The 15,112-nt window shown below is 48.5% G+C and overlaps 1 protein-coding gene across 7 annotated transcripts in view; it reads right to left on the bottom strand.

Annotated features, from left to right (window-relative positions):
* Nucleotides 1-15,112, bottom strand: part of LOC129041960 (uncharacterized) — a 208,282-nt gene that overhangs the window by 157,740 nt on the left and 35,430 nt on the right. For 3 of the 7 annotated variants that reach the window (XR_010127292.1, XR_010127291.1, XR_010127290.1), the window contains exons 2-3: nucleotides 9,015-9,160; nucleotides 2,630-2,798 (exon numbers count right to left, since the gene is read on the bottom strand). The exons of 2 other annotated variants lie outside the window; for them this stretch is intronic. The gene's annotated coding sequence lies outside the window, so the exon portion shown is untranslated. Of the gene's footprint in view, nucleotides 1-2,629; nucleotides 2,799-3,730; nucleotides 3,934-9,014; nucleotides 9,161-15,112 lie in introns of those variants that run through there. 2 more of the 7 variants (XM_063669067.1, XR_010127289.1) reach the window with 2 other exon arrangements.

The following is a 15,112-nucleotide window of genomic DNA, read 5'->3' as shown; positions in this document are numbered from 1 at the left end:
GACCTTAGGCAAGCCATGGAAATTCTCCATGATCCCTTCCACATTGCTCAATGACCTTAGGCAAGCTGTGGAAATTCTCCATTATCCCTTCCACATTCACACAGTGGGGATGACACTTCCCAACTGGCAGAACTGACAGGCGAAAGTGTCTGGCCAAGGCAAACATGGCCTTGTGAGTCTTAAGAGCTACATGCAGGGAGTTACAGAACTGGGGACATGGGATCACACTCTGACGGCCCAACATCTGTGGGCCTGGGGACCTGGGACTCAGGGTGCCCTTGGGAAGGGAGTCATCCCCTGAATGAGCCCACAGGGGTGGTGCCCTGCAGGCTGGTTCGAAGAGTCAAGGGCCCCAAGGAAGACAAAGGGGATGGTCTCCGGAAGGAGAGGCATGGCCCACTTCCCAAAAGAGAAAAGTCCCACCCCACACACATGGCCCAGAGCTGAGCTGGTGCTGGATGAGGGGCTCTGCAAGAAAGAGGGGCCCCTCAGGCCAGAGAGACACTGGCACCAGAGCAGGAGACTGAGTGTGTCCTGGAAAGACATGCATTACCCTAAATCAGAATAAAATTTGAAAAAGGCATGATGATCACGGTGTTCACATATATACTATAATACCAAAATAATAATAACTCTTTAAAAAGTAATGCCCAACAGTAGCAAACTGGCTAAATAAAGCATGACATTTCTACCACTAGAGTAATGACAGCAAACATTTACTGAAGATTTACTATAGACCAGATACTATTAAGTTGACCTTTTATAGGTCAACAATTCAATGCTGCCAAATTCATATGATTCTACATAATATTTTAAGCGCTTTACATGTATCCATTCACTTAATCATCACAGCAACCCTTCTGAGGTACTGTGTCAGAATACCTGCCACACCTCATTCCAATCAAAGAGATGCCCATGTCGGAATTTCCTGGAACCTGTGAATATGTTGCCTCCCATGGCAATAGAACTTCCTAGATGTGATTAAAGCTAAGGACCTTGAAGTAGGGATTATTCTGGATTATCAGGGTGGCCCCAGTCCAATCACATGAATCCTTAAAATTAGATAATCTTTTCTAGCTGAGATCACACAGGTGAAAAGAAAGAGGGAGAAAAGATTTAAATCCTAAAAGGAACTGGACCCACCATTGCTGGACTTGAAAATGGAGAGAGGAGGCCACAAGCCTAGCGGGGAGGCTTCCAGAAGCTCAATGCAGCTGGACAGCCAGCAAGAAAACAGGATCTCAGCCCTACAACCTCAAGGAAACGAATTCTGCCAACATCCAGAATGAGCAAGGAACAGACTCTCCCCTGCAGTCTCCAGAAAGGAAGGCAGCCTACAGGTTCCTTGATGTTAGCCTGGAGAGATCCGCGTCTGACCTCTGCCCTAGATAACTAGACATAAGCCAGACATAGTGGCTCACACCTGTAATCCCAGCACTTTAGAAGGCTGAGGTGGGAGGATCGCTTGAGTCCAGGAGTTCCAGGCCTGCCTGGGCAAGATAGTGAGACCTCGTCTCTACAAAAAATACAAAAAATTAGCTAGGTGTGGTAGCTTACGCCTGTAGTCCCAGCTACTCTGGAGGCTGAGGTGGAGGATCCCTTGAGCCCCGGAAGTCAAGGTTCAGTGGGCCAGGATCACACCATGCACTCCAGCCTGGGTGACAGAGCAAGACTCTGTGTCAACACTGCCCCTGCACCGTCACCCCCCAAAAAAACTATGCATTAATATATTATGTTATATAAATGCTAAATTTGTGTTAATATTTTATGGCAATCATAGAAATTAATTAGCAGGATAAAAAGCATTCGTAACCACACCTGAAGGCAGATGAGAATATGAATCACAATGCCCAAGGTCACTCAGCCAGCAAGGAGCAGAGCCGGGTCTGACCAGCTCGTGGGACCTCTGGCCCTGCCTTTCTGCTCTGCAGTCTCATGGAAGAACAATTCCAAATCCAGTTCCCAGATGGCAACACAAAGACTGTATTTTGGGCTGACTCTACCAAAAGTTAGGGTTTAAAAAAAAATGCAGTTATTATTTTCAGTAATTAAAATTGTTAAAAGATCTTGGCTTGTCCAGGCCTGGATGATGGCAATAAAAATGTGGCTAGAGATGAACTAACACAGGGGTTGGGTGGGGGAAATAATGAGTCTAGAGAGACCAGGCCTGATATTCGCAGAACTCACTCACCTGCAGTGGTTTTGTGAAAGGCTGAAGCGGTCCCATAGCAGCGAGTAAACAGATGCCTCCCCATGAGGGCAACTGTTGTCCCCCGTGTCTAGGCATGTTCCCTGGGGGAACATTCTCTCACCCACCTCCACAAAATTCAGGGTTCAGGCCTGACGCAGAGTCTCAGAACATGGCACCATGCATCCCAATGCCTCAGACTAGAATATTTGACTATCACCCCCAAGGGATCAGAAAGTTAGGAAAGTTAGAAAATAGTGGGCCCAGCAGGCAGGTGCCTTTGGACTTACCTAGAAGAAAGGAAAAGATCTGCTTTGCTCAGGGCTCTAAAGATATGGAAAGTATGTGGAAAATGTACAGACCCTTAGGTCTGGTCTTAGGCCTGTTTCAATCACCTCTTCATATTCTTTGTTAGCACATGGCCTCCGGGAAGCCACTTACCTCTCCAAATCTCAGTGTCCTGGCAGTAAAAGGGGAACACCAAGGGAGCCACGTGCCAAGCAGCTCAAAGGGGAGATGACTCAGCCTCCACTCAAAGTACCATCACAATGGCTGTATGTGCCAAGGTCACCTGTGCACCTCGGGAGAAGGCTCCAGGGAGTGTAGTCAGCTGCAGAAGCAAAAGGTACGAGTGTCAGTGCCCTGGAGTCAAAAGCAGGCCTCACAGAGCACAGCACTGCCAGGGACTCGAGGCTTTGAGAGACCCCGCACCCGGCTCCCGTGCTGCCTAACGCGACTTTTCTCCAGCACCCCCACCTGCCGGACCATACCCTGTCCATTTCTGCTCCATCTGCCATCCTAGGCCCTCATCCATGAAGACTGTGTGCCTTAACCATCCCATATCAGGGTGCAGGGCCACGGTGCTGGTTGGGAAAGTGCCGCAGCCCCACCTTTGTACATGGAGCCCTTAAAAAATGTTGGTCAAGTGAGAAGGCAGGTGAGGATAGGGGAGAAGAGTCACAGGGTTGCCAAGACAGACCCCAGCTCTTTCTTCCTCCATAACCACAAAGCCTTGGCCTAGAGAAAGCGGAAGCAAGAAGACCCCTTGGTCCAACCCCCATAGTCCAACTTAACTTCCCAAATAGAGAAAGTACATGCCACAAAAGAGAATGAGGCTTCTGTGATACCACCCAGAAGTCCTAAATTGCTGCATCCCTCTCAGCCTCAGTTTCCTCATCTATGGAATGGGCATGATGCCCGCCTGTGCACCTCACCAGAGGAAGGACTGCTCAAAGGAGACGCTCAACAAACTTCCCTGTGTGAGCATGCATTCGGCCACGTGATGACTGCACCATCGAAAGAGACCCACTCGCCTGCCACACAGAGACCCTGGGGCAGGGGAACGCCTGGGCAATAAACCTAAGATTTCGGACATTAGTAAAAACAGACTGGAATTTTCACTCATTTTCAGGGACATTTCAATCTTTCTCTTCCATGTCCCCTGGTGCTGCAGCTTTGAAAACAAATGGCATTTCTTTTTAAGAGTGTCATTTTTCTTTAAACACCTTAAGAAAAAAAGTTAGAATCCCAAAGCGATCTTACATTTGCGTTCTTGTGTAATCTGTTTTGCTAGAAGCTTTCAAATACATATATTTTTGAAGCCACAGGATACAGCCCCAGGGTGAGGTCTTGGGTTCCTATCAGCAGCCCCTCAAGGCTCTGGGAGCATCTCTTCTTTTCATCTGGAGCAGCTGTCCTTGAGGAACATGCCATGGACACAGTTGTAGGATGAGTAAGCCTCATCTCTGGCCAAAAGGAAACACACTGTGATTTGGGGTCTCTCTGTCTTAGGGTGGGGCTTCCTCGGAGGCCTGAAGCCATGCGGGACAGCATCCTTTCCCTGGAAAGTGCTGAGATTGTCAATCTCGCTCATATTTGATCAGGGCTTGTCGCCTCTTCGTGGCCCCTGCTGATAAAAGCAGGGCTGGCGCTGTTTCTAGAATGATGTGAGGGATACCACCCCCACCCCAGCCCTAGGAAAAAACAATATCATTCTCTGGATGGCTATGCTCCTTGTGAACACCCCAAGGAGGTCACTTGAAAAGGTTACAAGGCCAGTGATTCCCATCTGGCTTCCGCTGAGGGAAAGAGACTGATCTTGGAGGAATCAGACTGGAGCCTGATGAGGAAAACTGAGGGACTCCAGTGTCGACTTCCACACAGGCTCTGAACTAGACGGAGCATGTAGCACGATTTAACGTGACAGAGACTAAATTCTAGCTCTGTCACTTTCGCAGTGAGACTAAAAAATGTCTTCCCTCTCTGAGCCTTGGGTTTGACTTCTGTAAATCACGGGTAGTAAATAATGCCCTTGTTTGATGCCCATAAAGATTGAATTGAATTGGGGCCAGGCTCACTCCTGTAATCCCAGCATCTTCCTTCAGAAGGAAGAAAGCATAATCTATATGCTGGCTGGCTCTACGCAGCAGCAGGTATCACAAGCAGTTTTTGTCTGCCTTTGCTTCTGAAGGTTAACCCACTACCTACTTAGAGAGGCCAGGTTGGTCCCTCTCTCTCTCTCTCTCTCTCTCTCTCTGTGGGGGGGTGTGTGTGTGTCTTTTTCCCTAGGGTGGGCATTTTCATTCAGGCAGGTGGCACCCTGCCCAAGGAGGGTGGATCACTTAAGGCCAGACTTCGAGACTAGCCTGACCTACATGGCGAAACCCTGTCTCTATCAAAAATACAAAAATGAACTGGGCGTGATGGCACACACCTGGAATCCCAGCTACCCAGGAGGCTAGATGCACGAAAATCACTTGAACCCAGGAGGCAGAGGTTGCAGTGATCCAAGATCATGCCACTGCACTCCAGCCTGTCTAAAAAAAAAAAAGAAAAGAAAAAAGAAAACAAAAAGAATGAATTAGATAATGTGCCAAAGCATCTCAAGATTTGCACCCAAGACTCGTCAGTTCCCTTGCCCCTGCTGTCAAATTAATTGCAGTTTACTTGTAGAGGTAAAGAGGGTGCCCACAGCAAAGGGACTGAACCAGATAACTCAAGGTAATCACCCAGTGGATGATGCGGGCTGCAAGCCCGAGGGGTTAGGTGACTTGGTCTGGACTTAAAACGGGGACAGGAAATTAGATACCAGCATTCATTTTTCTGATTTACAAATCTTTTCCTGCATAAAACTCTTCCAAGGCACATATGTGAACATACACAGTTATGCTTCAGCCGGTCCCTCCCACCTGGAGAATCCAACCAAGGACACACAGGGTGTCTAGGGAGAAGAGGTTACTCTGTGGCACAGGTGGCTCTTTAGAGGTGGGTGCCATGCCAAGTCCCACGGGAGGGTATGTTCCCAGCGAAGAGTTTAGAGCAAAGACCTGCTCAAGTTCATTAGGGGTGAGGCTCCTTCCTGAAGGCACCCTCAAGCAACCCCTCACTGGAAGCAGGAGAGGAAGCAGCTCAGCCCTGAAGGCTGCAAGAGCTCAGCAGTGCCTACTGTCTTTGCTGACCTTTGAAGGTGGACAATCACGGTGGGAGGGAAATGATTTCTCCAAAGCCAGGACATGGAGCGGTAGGACGCACGGATCCAACCACAAATCAGATACAGAAAGTGTTAGACCAGCATTGGGGCAGCCATAGGAAGCCAAAGCCACACCCAGCACCACCTTCCTCCTTTCTGAGAAAGGCCACCAAAGCAATATGAGAGCAGCTGGCACGATGGAGTGATCCTCATTCAATAGAGAGTTCTAGCCTGGGCACTTCAGGTCTACAGTTCTGCTTAGAGAAGACACTGTTGACCAGGTGGGGTGGCTCACGCCTGTAATCCCAGCACTTTGGGAGGCCGAGGCGGGTGGATCACCTGAGGTCCGGAGCTCGAGACCAGCCTGACCAACATGGAGAAACCCCGTCTCTACTAAAAATACAAAATTAGCCGGGTGTGGTGGCGCATGCCTGTAATCCCAGCTACTCCGGAGGCTAAGGCCGGAGAACGGCTTGAACCTGGGAGGCAGAGGTTGCTGTGAGCTGAGATAGCGCCATTGCACTCCAGCCTGGGCAACAAGAGTGAAACTCTGTCTCAAAAAAAAAAGAAGAGAACTTAAGAGAGGGCCTGGTTGGATAACAGAGCACCTAGGTACAGCAGTTAAAATCAAACAGAACTCTCCGGTATTGTTTGTAGCCCAACGCCATCTGGCCCCAGGAGCAACAAAAGTGGAGGCTGCCTAAGCAATTACCAAATTTTATCAGTTCCATCCCAGCTCCAGGCCCTCCAAAAAACCATTGATAAGTCAAAGCCAAGAATTTAGCAGCTTCTCAACTTTTCCCCACACACCTGGAGGTAGACCCTTACCCCAAGGAAGAAAGTCTTCATCCTGTTAGAAATCTATGAAGGGAACATGTAAACAAATGTTGCAGAGATAAGGAAGCCTGCCATGAAGGAGTCAGTTTGGAATCTCTAGCCCAGAAACTGGGAGAAATGTACCCATTCACTCTTTCCTGACCTAAGACCATTCCAGGAGTCCCTAAACAAAGGCTGGCCATCTCTTTCCCCTCTATCTTTGGCAAACCTATTTCAACGATCACTGAGGCACTTTCAGACCAACTTCCTCCCATTCAGAGAGAGCCCAGACCATCCTGGGGAGAAAGACACCCAGAGGGAAGGCTTCAAGGGGCCCAATGCCTCAGCAGTCCCCACCCCAGTCACCACCACCAGACTGGTGGCTTGATGAAGATGAGGATGAGGCTGTCTTATTTATCGCCTTTACCAAGACAGGTACCTGGGGCAAAGTAAGCATTCAATAAATTTTTGTTAAACCCTGGAATGTGCAGCATCCTTCCCCCAAAAAGAACTGCATGGAGTCACCTCTACTCAATAAAATGCCCAACTAACTACTGAAGTTTCTTTGCCCCTTTGAAAATATGAAAGGCCCTTTTTCAGTCACCTTAGCCGATGGCCCATACCAGGGAAAAGGAGACCCATCAAAGGTTAGTGAAAAGGGCTCAGTGTTGTATCCTGTAGCTGAGTTGATGGCTCCAGCAACTGCAATGTTGACTTACGAGCAACCTACAGCTCTGTAACCATCACAGCTAGTTAAGAGTTAGCTGTGAGGCTGGAACCCTGCTGAAGGCTTCAAATGCCCACCTCATTTGACTGTCCCGCTTTAGAGGCTCAAACAATAATTCCCATTTCATGGATGAAGAACCCAGGATGTAGAGAAACTGTTCAAACTTTCCTAAGGTTGCTCATCTAGAAAGCTATGGAAGCAACATCCCCACACGGTTCTGCCCGGCTCCTATGCCCAGGCTCTTACACTGCCTTGGAAGAAACGGCCACTCCCAGAGAAAGCAGCAAGCAAGTAGAAACAGCACATCCTTGGCCTCTGGGTGACCACACACTAGGCAGATGTCTCCAAGGTCCCACCAAACCCAGAGAGGCTTCACCTTGCCCCTTCCAGCATAAGGGCATCATCCCCTCACCAGTCTCTCTCCCGCCCACCCTGTACACAGCACACATCTCACACACAGGGTCTCCACTTTACGATGGTGTGCCCAGCAAGAAACTATACCCACAGGTTTATGCCTCTCTCCATGGGAAAGCAGAGAACAGGAATGAGTTCTATTTCTAAATGCAGGACATAGTATTGCCCAACACACAACAGGCACTTTAAAAATATCCATGATACTGGCCAGGCACAGTGGCTCACACCTGTATTCCCAGCACTTTGGGAGGCCAAGGCAGGTGGATCACCTGAGGTTGGGAGTTTGAGACCAGCCTGACCAACATGGAGAAACCCTGTCTCTACTAAACATACAAAATTAGCCAGATGTGGTGGCGCATGCCTGTAATCCCAGCTACTCCAGTGGCTGAGGCAGGAGAATCGCTTGAACCCGGGAGGCAGAGGTTGCAGTGAGCCGAGATCGTGCCATTGCACTCCAGCCTGGGCAACAAGAACGAAACTCCATCTCAAAAGAAAAAAAAAATTCATGAAACTGAGTTTGCTAATAAATTAATTCCCATCTATAAAAGGGCAATAATATGCCCTTTTATAGTCTCCAAGGTTGTTGGAAGGAAAAAATAAGATAACCCATGAAAAGAACTGCTAAGATCCAAATTGCTATAGATAAATCCCTAATCTCTGACAATCCTTAAGACTGATAAATAGAACACAAAAATTAAATGTGAGGATGACGTGGCACAACACTCCACATGCATTGGAGATAGATACGCATATACATGCATGTACGTGTGTGTGTGTGTGTGTATGTATGCATAGTCAGAGATGTGTATATCTAGCTATATATCTATCAACTTATTGAGATAAAAATAAGAAATGTGTATTATAAGATAGAAACATAATGTGTATTATGTTTTCATTTTTTATTTTTAATTAGCAAAGAAAGAAGGGGTCTTGGATGTGGAAGGTGAAGCTGTACGTAGCTTGGTGTCCATCAGGTACCATGTCTACGAACAGCGAATCTGCACAGAGTTCAATGGGAGTCCAGTGATGTGCCCATAACAGGCTGGGACTCAGCCACAGCGTGGGGAGTTGGATAAGGCAGGTGCTGGGAGGAGTAAACGGTACTGATTTCCGTTACTGCTCACCTGCGAAGTCCTACAGACAGGATAGAAAGAAAACTCATGCGACAATAGTTCTCCCATTCCCTCCCAAGTTCGAGCCTCCTTGGGATAATCCATCTCAGACTTCCCAGGGAAGGCCTTCATTATTCATCCCTTTACCAGGAGAGGGGCAGAGGGGAGGGGGATCAAACCTAAAGCAGACACCCGTTAGTAATGGGAGAGGAGCAGAAACATGGACCCCCTGCCTCCTTGAGGCCAATCCTGCTCTGGGAGCGCCTTATACCCATGGCTGGGCCTCACCTGTCTCGAGTGCTGGCATGGGGCAAGTGGGCTGGGAGTGCACGGCATTCCCAGCAAAGAGGCAGGCCCCACTCCTGACGTTCCCACCCAGCCACAGACTGTCCACCGCCAAAGGCCAGGCCCTCCATGGTGGTGTTCCCAGGAATCTGGAGAAAATTCAATAGAGGAAGCCTGAGGATGGGGTGGGAGGAGGAAATGGGGCAAAGAAGCCCTGCCAAGTTTTCCAGAGGAAATGAGTAACCCGTTGTTATGCAGTCACACAGCGCCAAGCGAGGAAGTGGCATTGTCTGGGGACCAGCCGCAGGGCCTTACATAATAGGCACCCCTCTCACTTTCTGGCCCTGGCCGTATTTGGGGATTGGCAAAAACATCTGATGAGCACCTCCAGCCTGTGTAAACACTGGCTTTATTAGGGTGGTGGACAGAGGTCTGGACGGGAGTTCTGCTTGGCTCGCGCTGAGTGAAATCGATTCCCATGGCCTCATCCTGCAGGCTCCCATCCGTTGGGTGGCAGTGCTGCTCAGTGGTTAGCCCCAACTCTGAGGCCAGGCTGCCAGCACCTATCCAGATTCCAACTCTACCACTTTCCAGCTGTGTGATCTGGGCAAGCTGCTCAGCTGCTCTGTGCCTCAGTTGCCTTGTCTATAAAATGATACTATTTGACCTGACTGCTAGGGTTACAGAGGATGAAGCAGAATCACACACACACAGTGCTCAGAACAATGCTTTGCACACAATAAGCTTTCAATGATGAGCCAGTCAGGGTCCTAGAGATAAATATAGTGCCCCTACCTTCAAGACAGGAAACGGAATAAGTAAAATACAGAGGTGGGGCCTGCATTCAGTAGAGACTGCACTGGGTTTGGTGGCTGGGCAAAAGAGAGGCAGGGCAATCACTTCCCCCCAGCACCCTGGAAACATAAATGGAAAAGGCGTCTCCCTGGGAGCAAATAACAGAGGAGATAAGCTTGGAAATAAGAAACACCAAGTTCTTGGCCAGGCGCAGTGGCTCACACCTGCAATTCCAGCACTTTATGAGGCTAAGGTAGGCAGATGGCTTGAGCCCAGGAGTTTGAGACCAGCGTGGGCAACATAGTGAAACCCCATCACTACAAAAAAATACAAAACCTAGCTGAGTGTGGTGGAGCGCACCTGTAGTCCCAGCTACTAGGGACGCTGAAAGGGAGGATCCCTTGAGCCTGGGAGGTTGAGCTTGCACTGATGGCACGACTGCACTCCAGCCTGGGTGACAGAGCAAGACCCTGTCTCAAAAACAACAGCAACAACAAAAACCCCATCAAGCTCTTGCTGGAGATGTAGGAAGATTCTAGCCAAGTTTAACAAAACCTTGAAATTCATTCCAATTAAACTCCCAGGGTCACAGCCCACGATATCATCATGAACCTGAAAATATGCTATAACGGTGCTCTCAGCGGAGTCTGTATATCCACCCACTGCTCTACACAGACAGACCTGAGCATGTCAGTGAGGCGGTACGAAGGGAAAGAAAAACCCTTGACGCCCCAGGAACTGGTACCTTTACACACCCTGCTGGGGACCCTACATTCCTATTCACAACAACTCATAGACGGGGATACACACACACACACACACAAACATGCACACACACACCATCTTTGTTTTGAAAAATGAGGAAAGAGGCACAGAAAGGTTATGTTCCCTGGCTGAAGTCAAACCCTGAGTAAATCTAAACGGTCAGAATTCAAACCCAGGTTTATTTTATTCTCCACTGAAAAGATTACTGCCAGGCATGATGACTCACACCTGTAATCTCAGCACTTTGGGAGGCCAAGGCGGGTGGATCACTTGACGTCAGGAGTTTGAGACCAGCCTGGCCAATATGGCAAAACTTCGTCTCTACTAAAAATGCAAAAAAATTAGCCAGACCTAGTGGCGCATGCCTGTAATCCCAGCTAATTGGGAGGCTGAGGCACAAGAATCGCTTGAACCCAGGAGGTGAGGGTTGTAGTGAGCTGAGATCACGCCACTGCACTCCAACCTGAGCAACAGAGTGAGACTCTGTCTCGAAAAAAAATAATAATAATTCCGCACCCCCCCTCCCGGAGGTTGGTTTTTTAAATTATTGTTATTTGTGAAATAATCACAAACGTGTTGGGAACACAGAGCAAATCCTTTTCCCCTATAGCATGTAAGAGGGAGTGGTGGACCTGAAGCCCTGTACTTCCATGTACTTCATGTGTATTTTTCTACAGAGTACTTCCATGTATATTCTTCTAAAGCAAAGACATTCTCCCTTAGGACCATATTCTATAGGAAGATCAGGAAGCTGACACACATACATAACTAACATCTAATGCTCCCAGCCATCCAAGGTTTGACAATTGTCCAGAATCAAGCTTTGCATTTAATTCTCACATCTCTTTAGTCTCTTTCAGTCTGGAACCATTCCTCAGTCTTTCCCTGACACTCATGACCTTGACACTTTTTTTTTTTTGAGACGGAGTCTCACTCTGTCACCCAGCCTAGAGTCCAGTGGCACGATCTCAGCTCACTGCAAGCTCCACCTCCCGGGTTCTCGCCATTCTCCTGCCTCAGCCTCCCAAGTAGCTGGGACTACAGGCGCCTGCCACCATGCCCAGCTAATTTTTTTTTGTATTTTTAGTAGAGATAGGGTTTCACTGTGTTAGCCAGGATGGTCTTGATCTCCTGACCTCGTGATCCACCCACCTCGACCTCCCAAAGTGCTGGGATTACAGGTGTGAGCCACTGTGCCCGGCTGACTTTGACACTTCTGAAGATTATAAGGCAGTTATTTTGAAGCACATCCTTTAATTTAAGTTGGTCTGATATTTCCTCATGATCATGTTTTTCTTTTTTTCTTTTCTTTTCTTTTCTTTTCTTTTTTTTTTTTTTTTTTTTTTTTGGAGGGGGACGGAGTCTCGCTCTGTCGCCCAGGCTGGAGTGCAGTAGCGGGATCTCGGCTCACTGCAAGCTCCGCCTCCCAGGTTCATGCCATTCTCCTGCCTCAGCCTCCCAAGTAGCTGGGAATACAGGCGCCCGCCACCATGCCCGGCTAATTTTTTTTTGTATTTTTAGTAGAGACAGGGTTTCACCATGTTAGCCAGGATGGTCTCGATCTCCTGACCTCCTGATCCGCCCGCCTCGGCCTCCCAAAGTGTTTTATTTTCTTTTTTAAAAAATTTTCCCTGGGAGCACAGAACATATTAACATTTATTTTTCTTTTGCCTAATTGCAAAGCAAGAGTTGGGAGGAAGATTTCCTGGAAGAAAGTAAATCATCTAAGTCAACTGTGATGACAACCCACACCCAATCATTTTTAATTGGGCGAGGCAAAACGGTGTACTAGTTTATGGCTTAGAGAGGGTTCCAGCAGTCTGCCTGTCTGGGGAAGGACTACAGCTTTTACACAGCCAAGTAGATCCTGGCATCATTTGCTCATGCCAGCTTTGCTTACAAATAAAAAAAAAAAAAACCAGAAAAATGAAAAACTGAAAACCCTCAGAGTTCAGCTTAAAAAGACCTTTCACGCAATGCCAGGACTCTCCATTTCCCACCCCCTAAACCCCCCTCGCTTCTGTCCCAAAGTACAATACATATGTTTATCTTGCTTCTAAGTAGGGGTATATTAAAATACTTGAGGATTTTCCCCTCCTAATTCTGGCATGCTGGCTCCCACTGGCTGTGCAGCCACATATCATGAAGTGCAAAAGCAACAGTAAATTATACCCTTTACAAACACAGGGATCTTTCCTGAGGTTGGAAGTCGCATCACTTGAAAGGCTGACTTTCTTCAAACTTCCAGGAACTGAGTGGCCCAGAGCCCATCTATTTAAAGGTCAACCCAGCCCTGCTGTATTTGGAGGGCTGCCTCGGACACAGGCTTATTCTCGGCCCCTCTCTGCAGCCACCGCAGCAGGCCAGGCTGTGAGCAGCACTGTGTCCCTTTCAAAGGGAGAAGGGAGGCCAGAGACAGAGGAGGGCCAGAGAGAGATGGGAGACTGGAAACAACCAGTTGCCACCCCCTTACCCACCGCACCCCTCTGGGGGATAGGGTGGGGTGATGGTGGCTAGCAGAGTAAACTCCTCCACCATGATTAAATCTCAGAATCGAGCTCAGGTCCCAATTTTCAGGGACAAGATGGTCCATTTGGTCACACTTTTAACTCAGCTGCCTGGGCTTAAGCTCTGGCAGAGCAGAGCAGATGGTAAAGAAGACAATTCAGGAGCATCCTGATAGGTACAGGGACCACAGCAAGGGGAATTTGCAGTGTAGGAGAAAGACAGGGCTCAACTCGATACAGCCTGAGCCTGAGCAAGTGGAAATTCACAGCCAAGAAGAAGCAGGGTCGGGGTCACAGGATAGAAAATTACTAACAGGCAACATCAGGAGTAAGGGGGATTTTGGTTAAATCAGCCTATCAAGATTCTTGCTAAAGGCAGGCCAGGGTGACCAGACATCATCTGGAGGGTGGTAGAAGATGAGGAACCCTATCTATCAGATATGGAAGATATTGAGGGCGGGTGGTCCTTACCAAACTTACTCAGCAGAGTTTTTTGCTAAAACTAGATTTTACAGGAAGTGCACAGATGGGCCTAGGAAAAGACTTAAGTGTCTGATTAAATTGGGTAACTGGGTCAAGCAAAGAATCTTTGTCAGCAGGTAGTCGGAGATGGCCCCTGTACCAGCTTGGCAAGGCAGCCAGAGGGGACGACAGCCCTTCTCATCCACCAACCACACTGAGAATTTTTGGAAAGTATTTAACCCTTAGCTTGGTGTTAACTTACACAGGTCTGTGTGTATTTAATTCTATGAGCTTTGCTCAGTATTTGCTCATTCTTCAAACTGCTCGTGAATTCAGAGGATGCCAGGTAGTGAGAAGTCACTGCTGACAGAGCACCTGCAGCGGGCACAAGGGTTCTGTGGTTGGGGGGTCAGCACAGCTTACAGATGACTTTCAGGATTGTACAGTCAGTTGCCTAAAGTCACCCAGCTAAGGAGGGGGCATGGCCAGAATCCCAGTGCTGATCAGTCTGACTCCGGAACATAGCCTCTAATTTCATCACACTTTTCATACACCCCCACATTCATGAAGTGAGCAAAGTTGTAAAGAAGACAGGCCCCACAGATCCTGGACCATGCAGCAAGCAGTGCTAGGATGGAAAGAACTCATTCCCCCAAAAGGCATCCAAAAGGGCTTCATGGAAGAGGTAGCATTTAAATGTTGCCTACAATGGGGCTTTTTGACAGGTCAGAGAGAAAAGGAAGAGCAACCCAGGAGAAAAGTACATGAACAAAAGCAATGAGACCAGAAACGGGCCTGGATGAGTGATGACAACTAGCTGGCGAGGCTGAGCCCATGCATGGCAAGGGAGCCCAGGACTTCTTCTGGATGTCTTTCCAGCCTGTGTGGAGACGGTGTCCCCTCGATGCTAGTCACTGTACCACATCATTGACCCAGATTATTTCCGATCCCCACAACAGTGCAAGGAGTAGAGAAGAATAGTCCCATTTTCAAAGAAGAAGTTCCCGGTTAGAGAAGCCACCACTATTGAGTGCCTGGCTCCTGAGCAACAGGGCCCGGACTTGAACCCAGGGCTCTTTGCTACCAAGATCCATGAGCTTCCCATGCAGCCTTCCCACGTCCTTTTCCCCTTTCTGCTGAGGTCATTGTCAGCACAAAAAAGGATGTTCAGGGGGAATGAACGGAGGAGGGAAGGAAGGGGGGAACACTGCCAAGGCTGTGATTCAATGCAGACCTTTCCTCGTGTCCGATTAGCCTGAAAAGACTTGGAAATCAAAACCAACCAAACAAAACACTCAACAGACCAGCCCAGGAAGCTTCTATTCTCCGGAACAGAACTGAAAAGAGAGCGAGCAGGCCAAGGATCTCCAAGTCAGATACATCATCAGAGGGGACTCAGGAAAGGGAACGTGTTGCCAGATAGTGTCTGAGGGTGGGCACCCGGGGACAGATCCTGAGGAGGGAATGTCTGTCTGTGTGATTTAACCAGGAGCAACCTCAGGAGAAAGGAAGGGAAGGTGGCAGAGCCAGGCAAGGGAAGGAGGTGGTCTCGGCTGGGGACCAACTCAGGCC

The sequence above is a fragment of the Pongo pygmaeus genome, chromosome 7 (genome assembly GCF_028885625.2).
Source record: "Pongo pygmaeus isolate AG05252 chromosome 7, NHGRI_mPonPyg2-v2.0_pri, whole genome shotgun sequence".
NCBI classification, from domain to species: domain Eukaryota; kingdom Metazoa; phylum Chordata; class Mammalia; order Primates; family Hominidae; genus Pongo; species Pongo pygmaeus.
The sequence above is the reverse complement of the archived record's forward strand: the minus strand, read 5'-3'. Positions and strand labels throughout refer to the sequence as shown.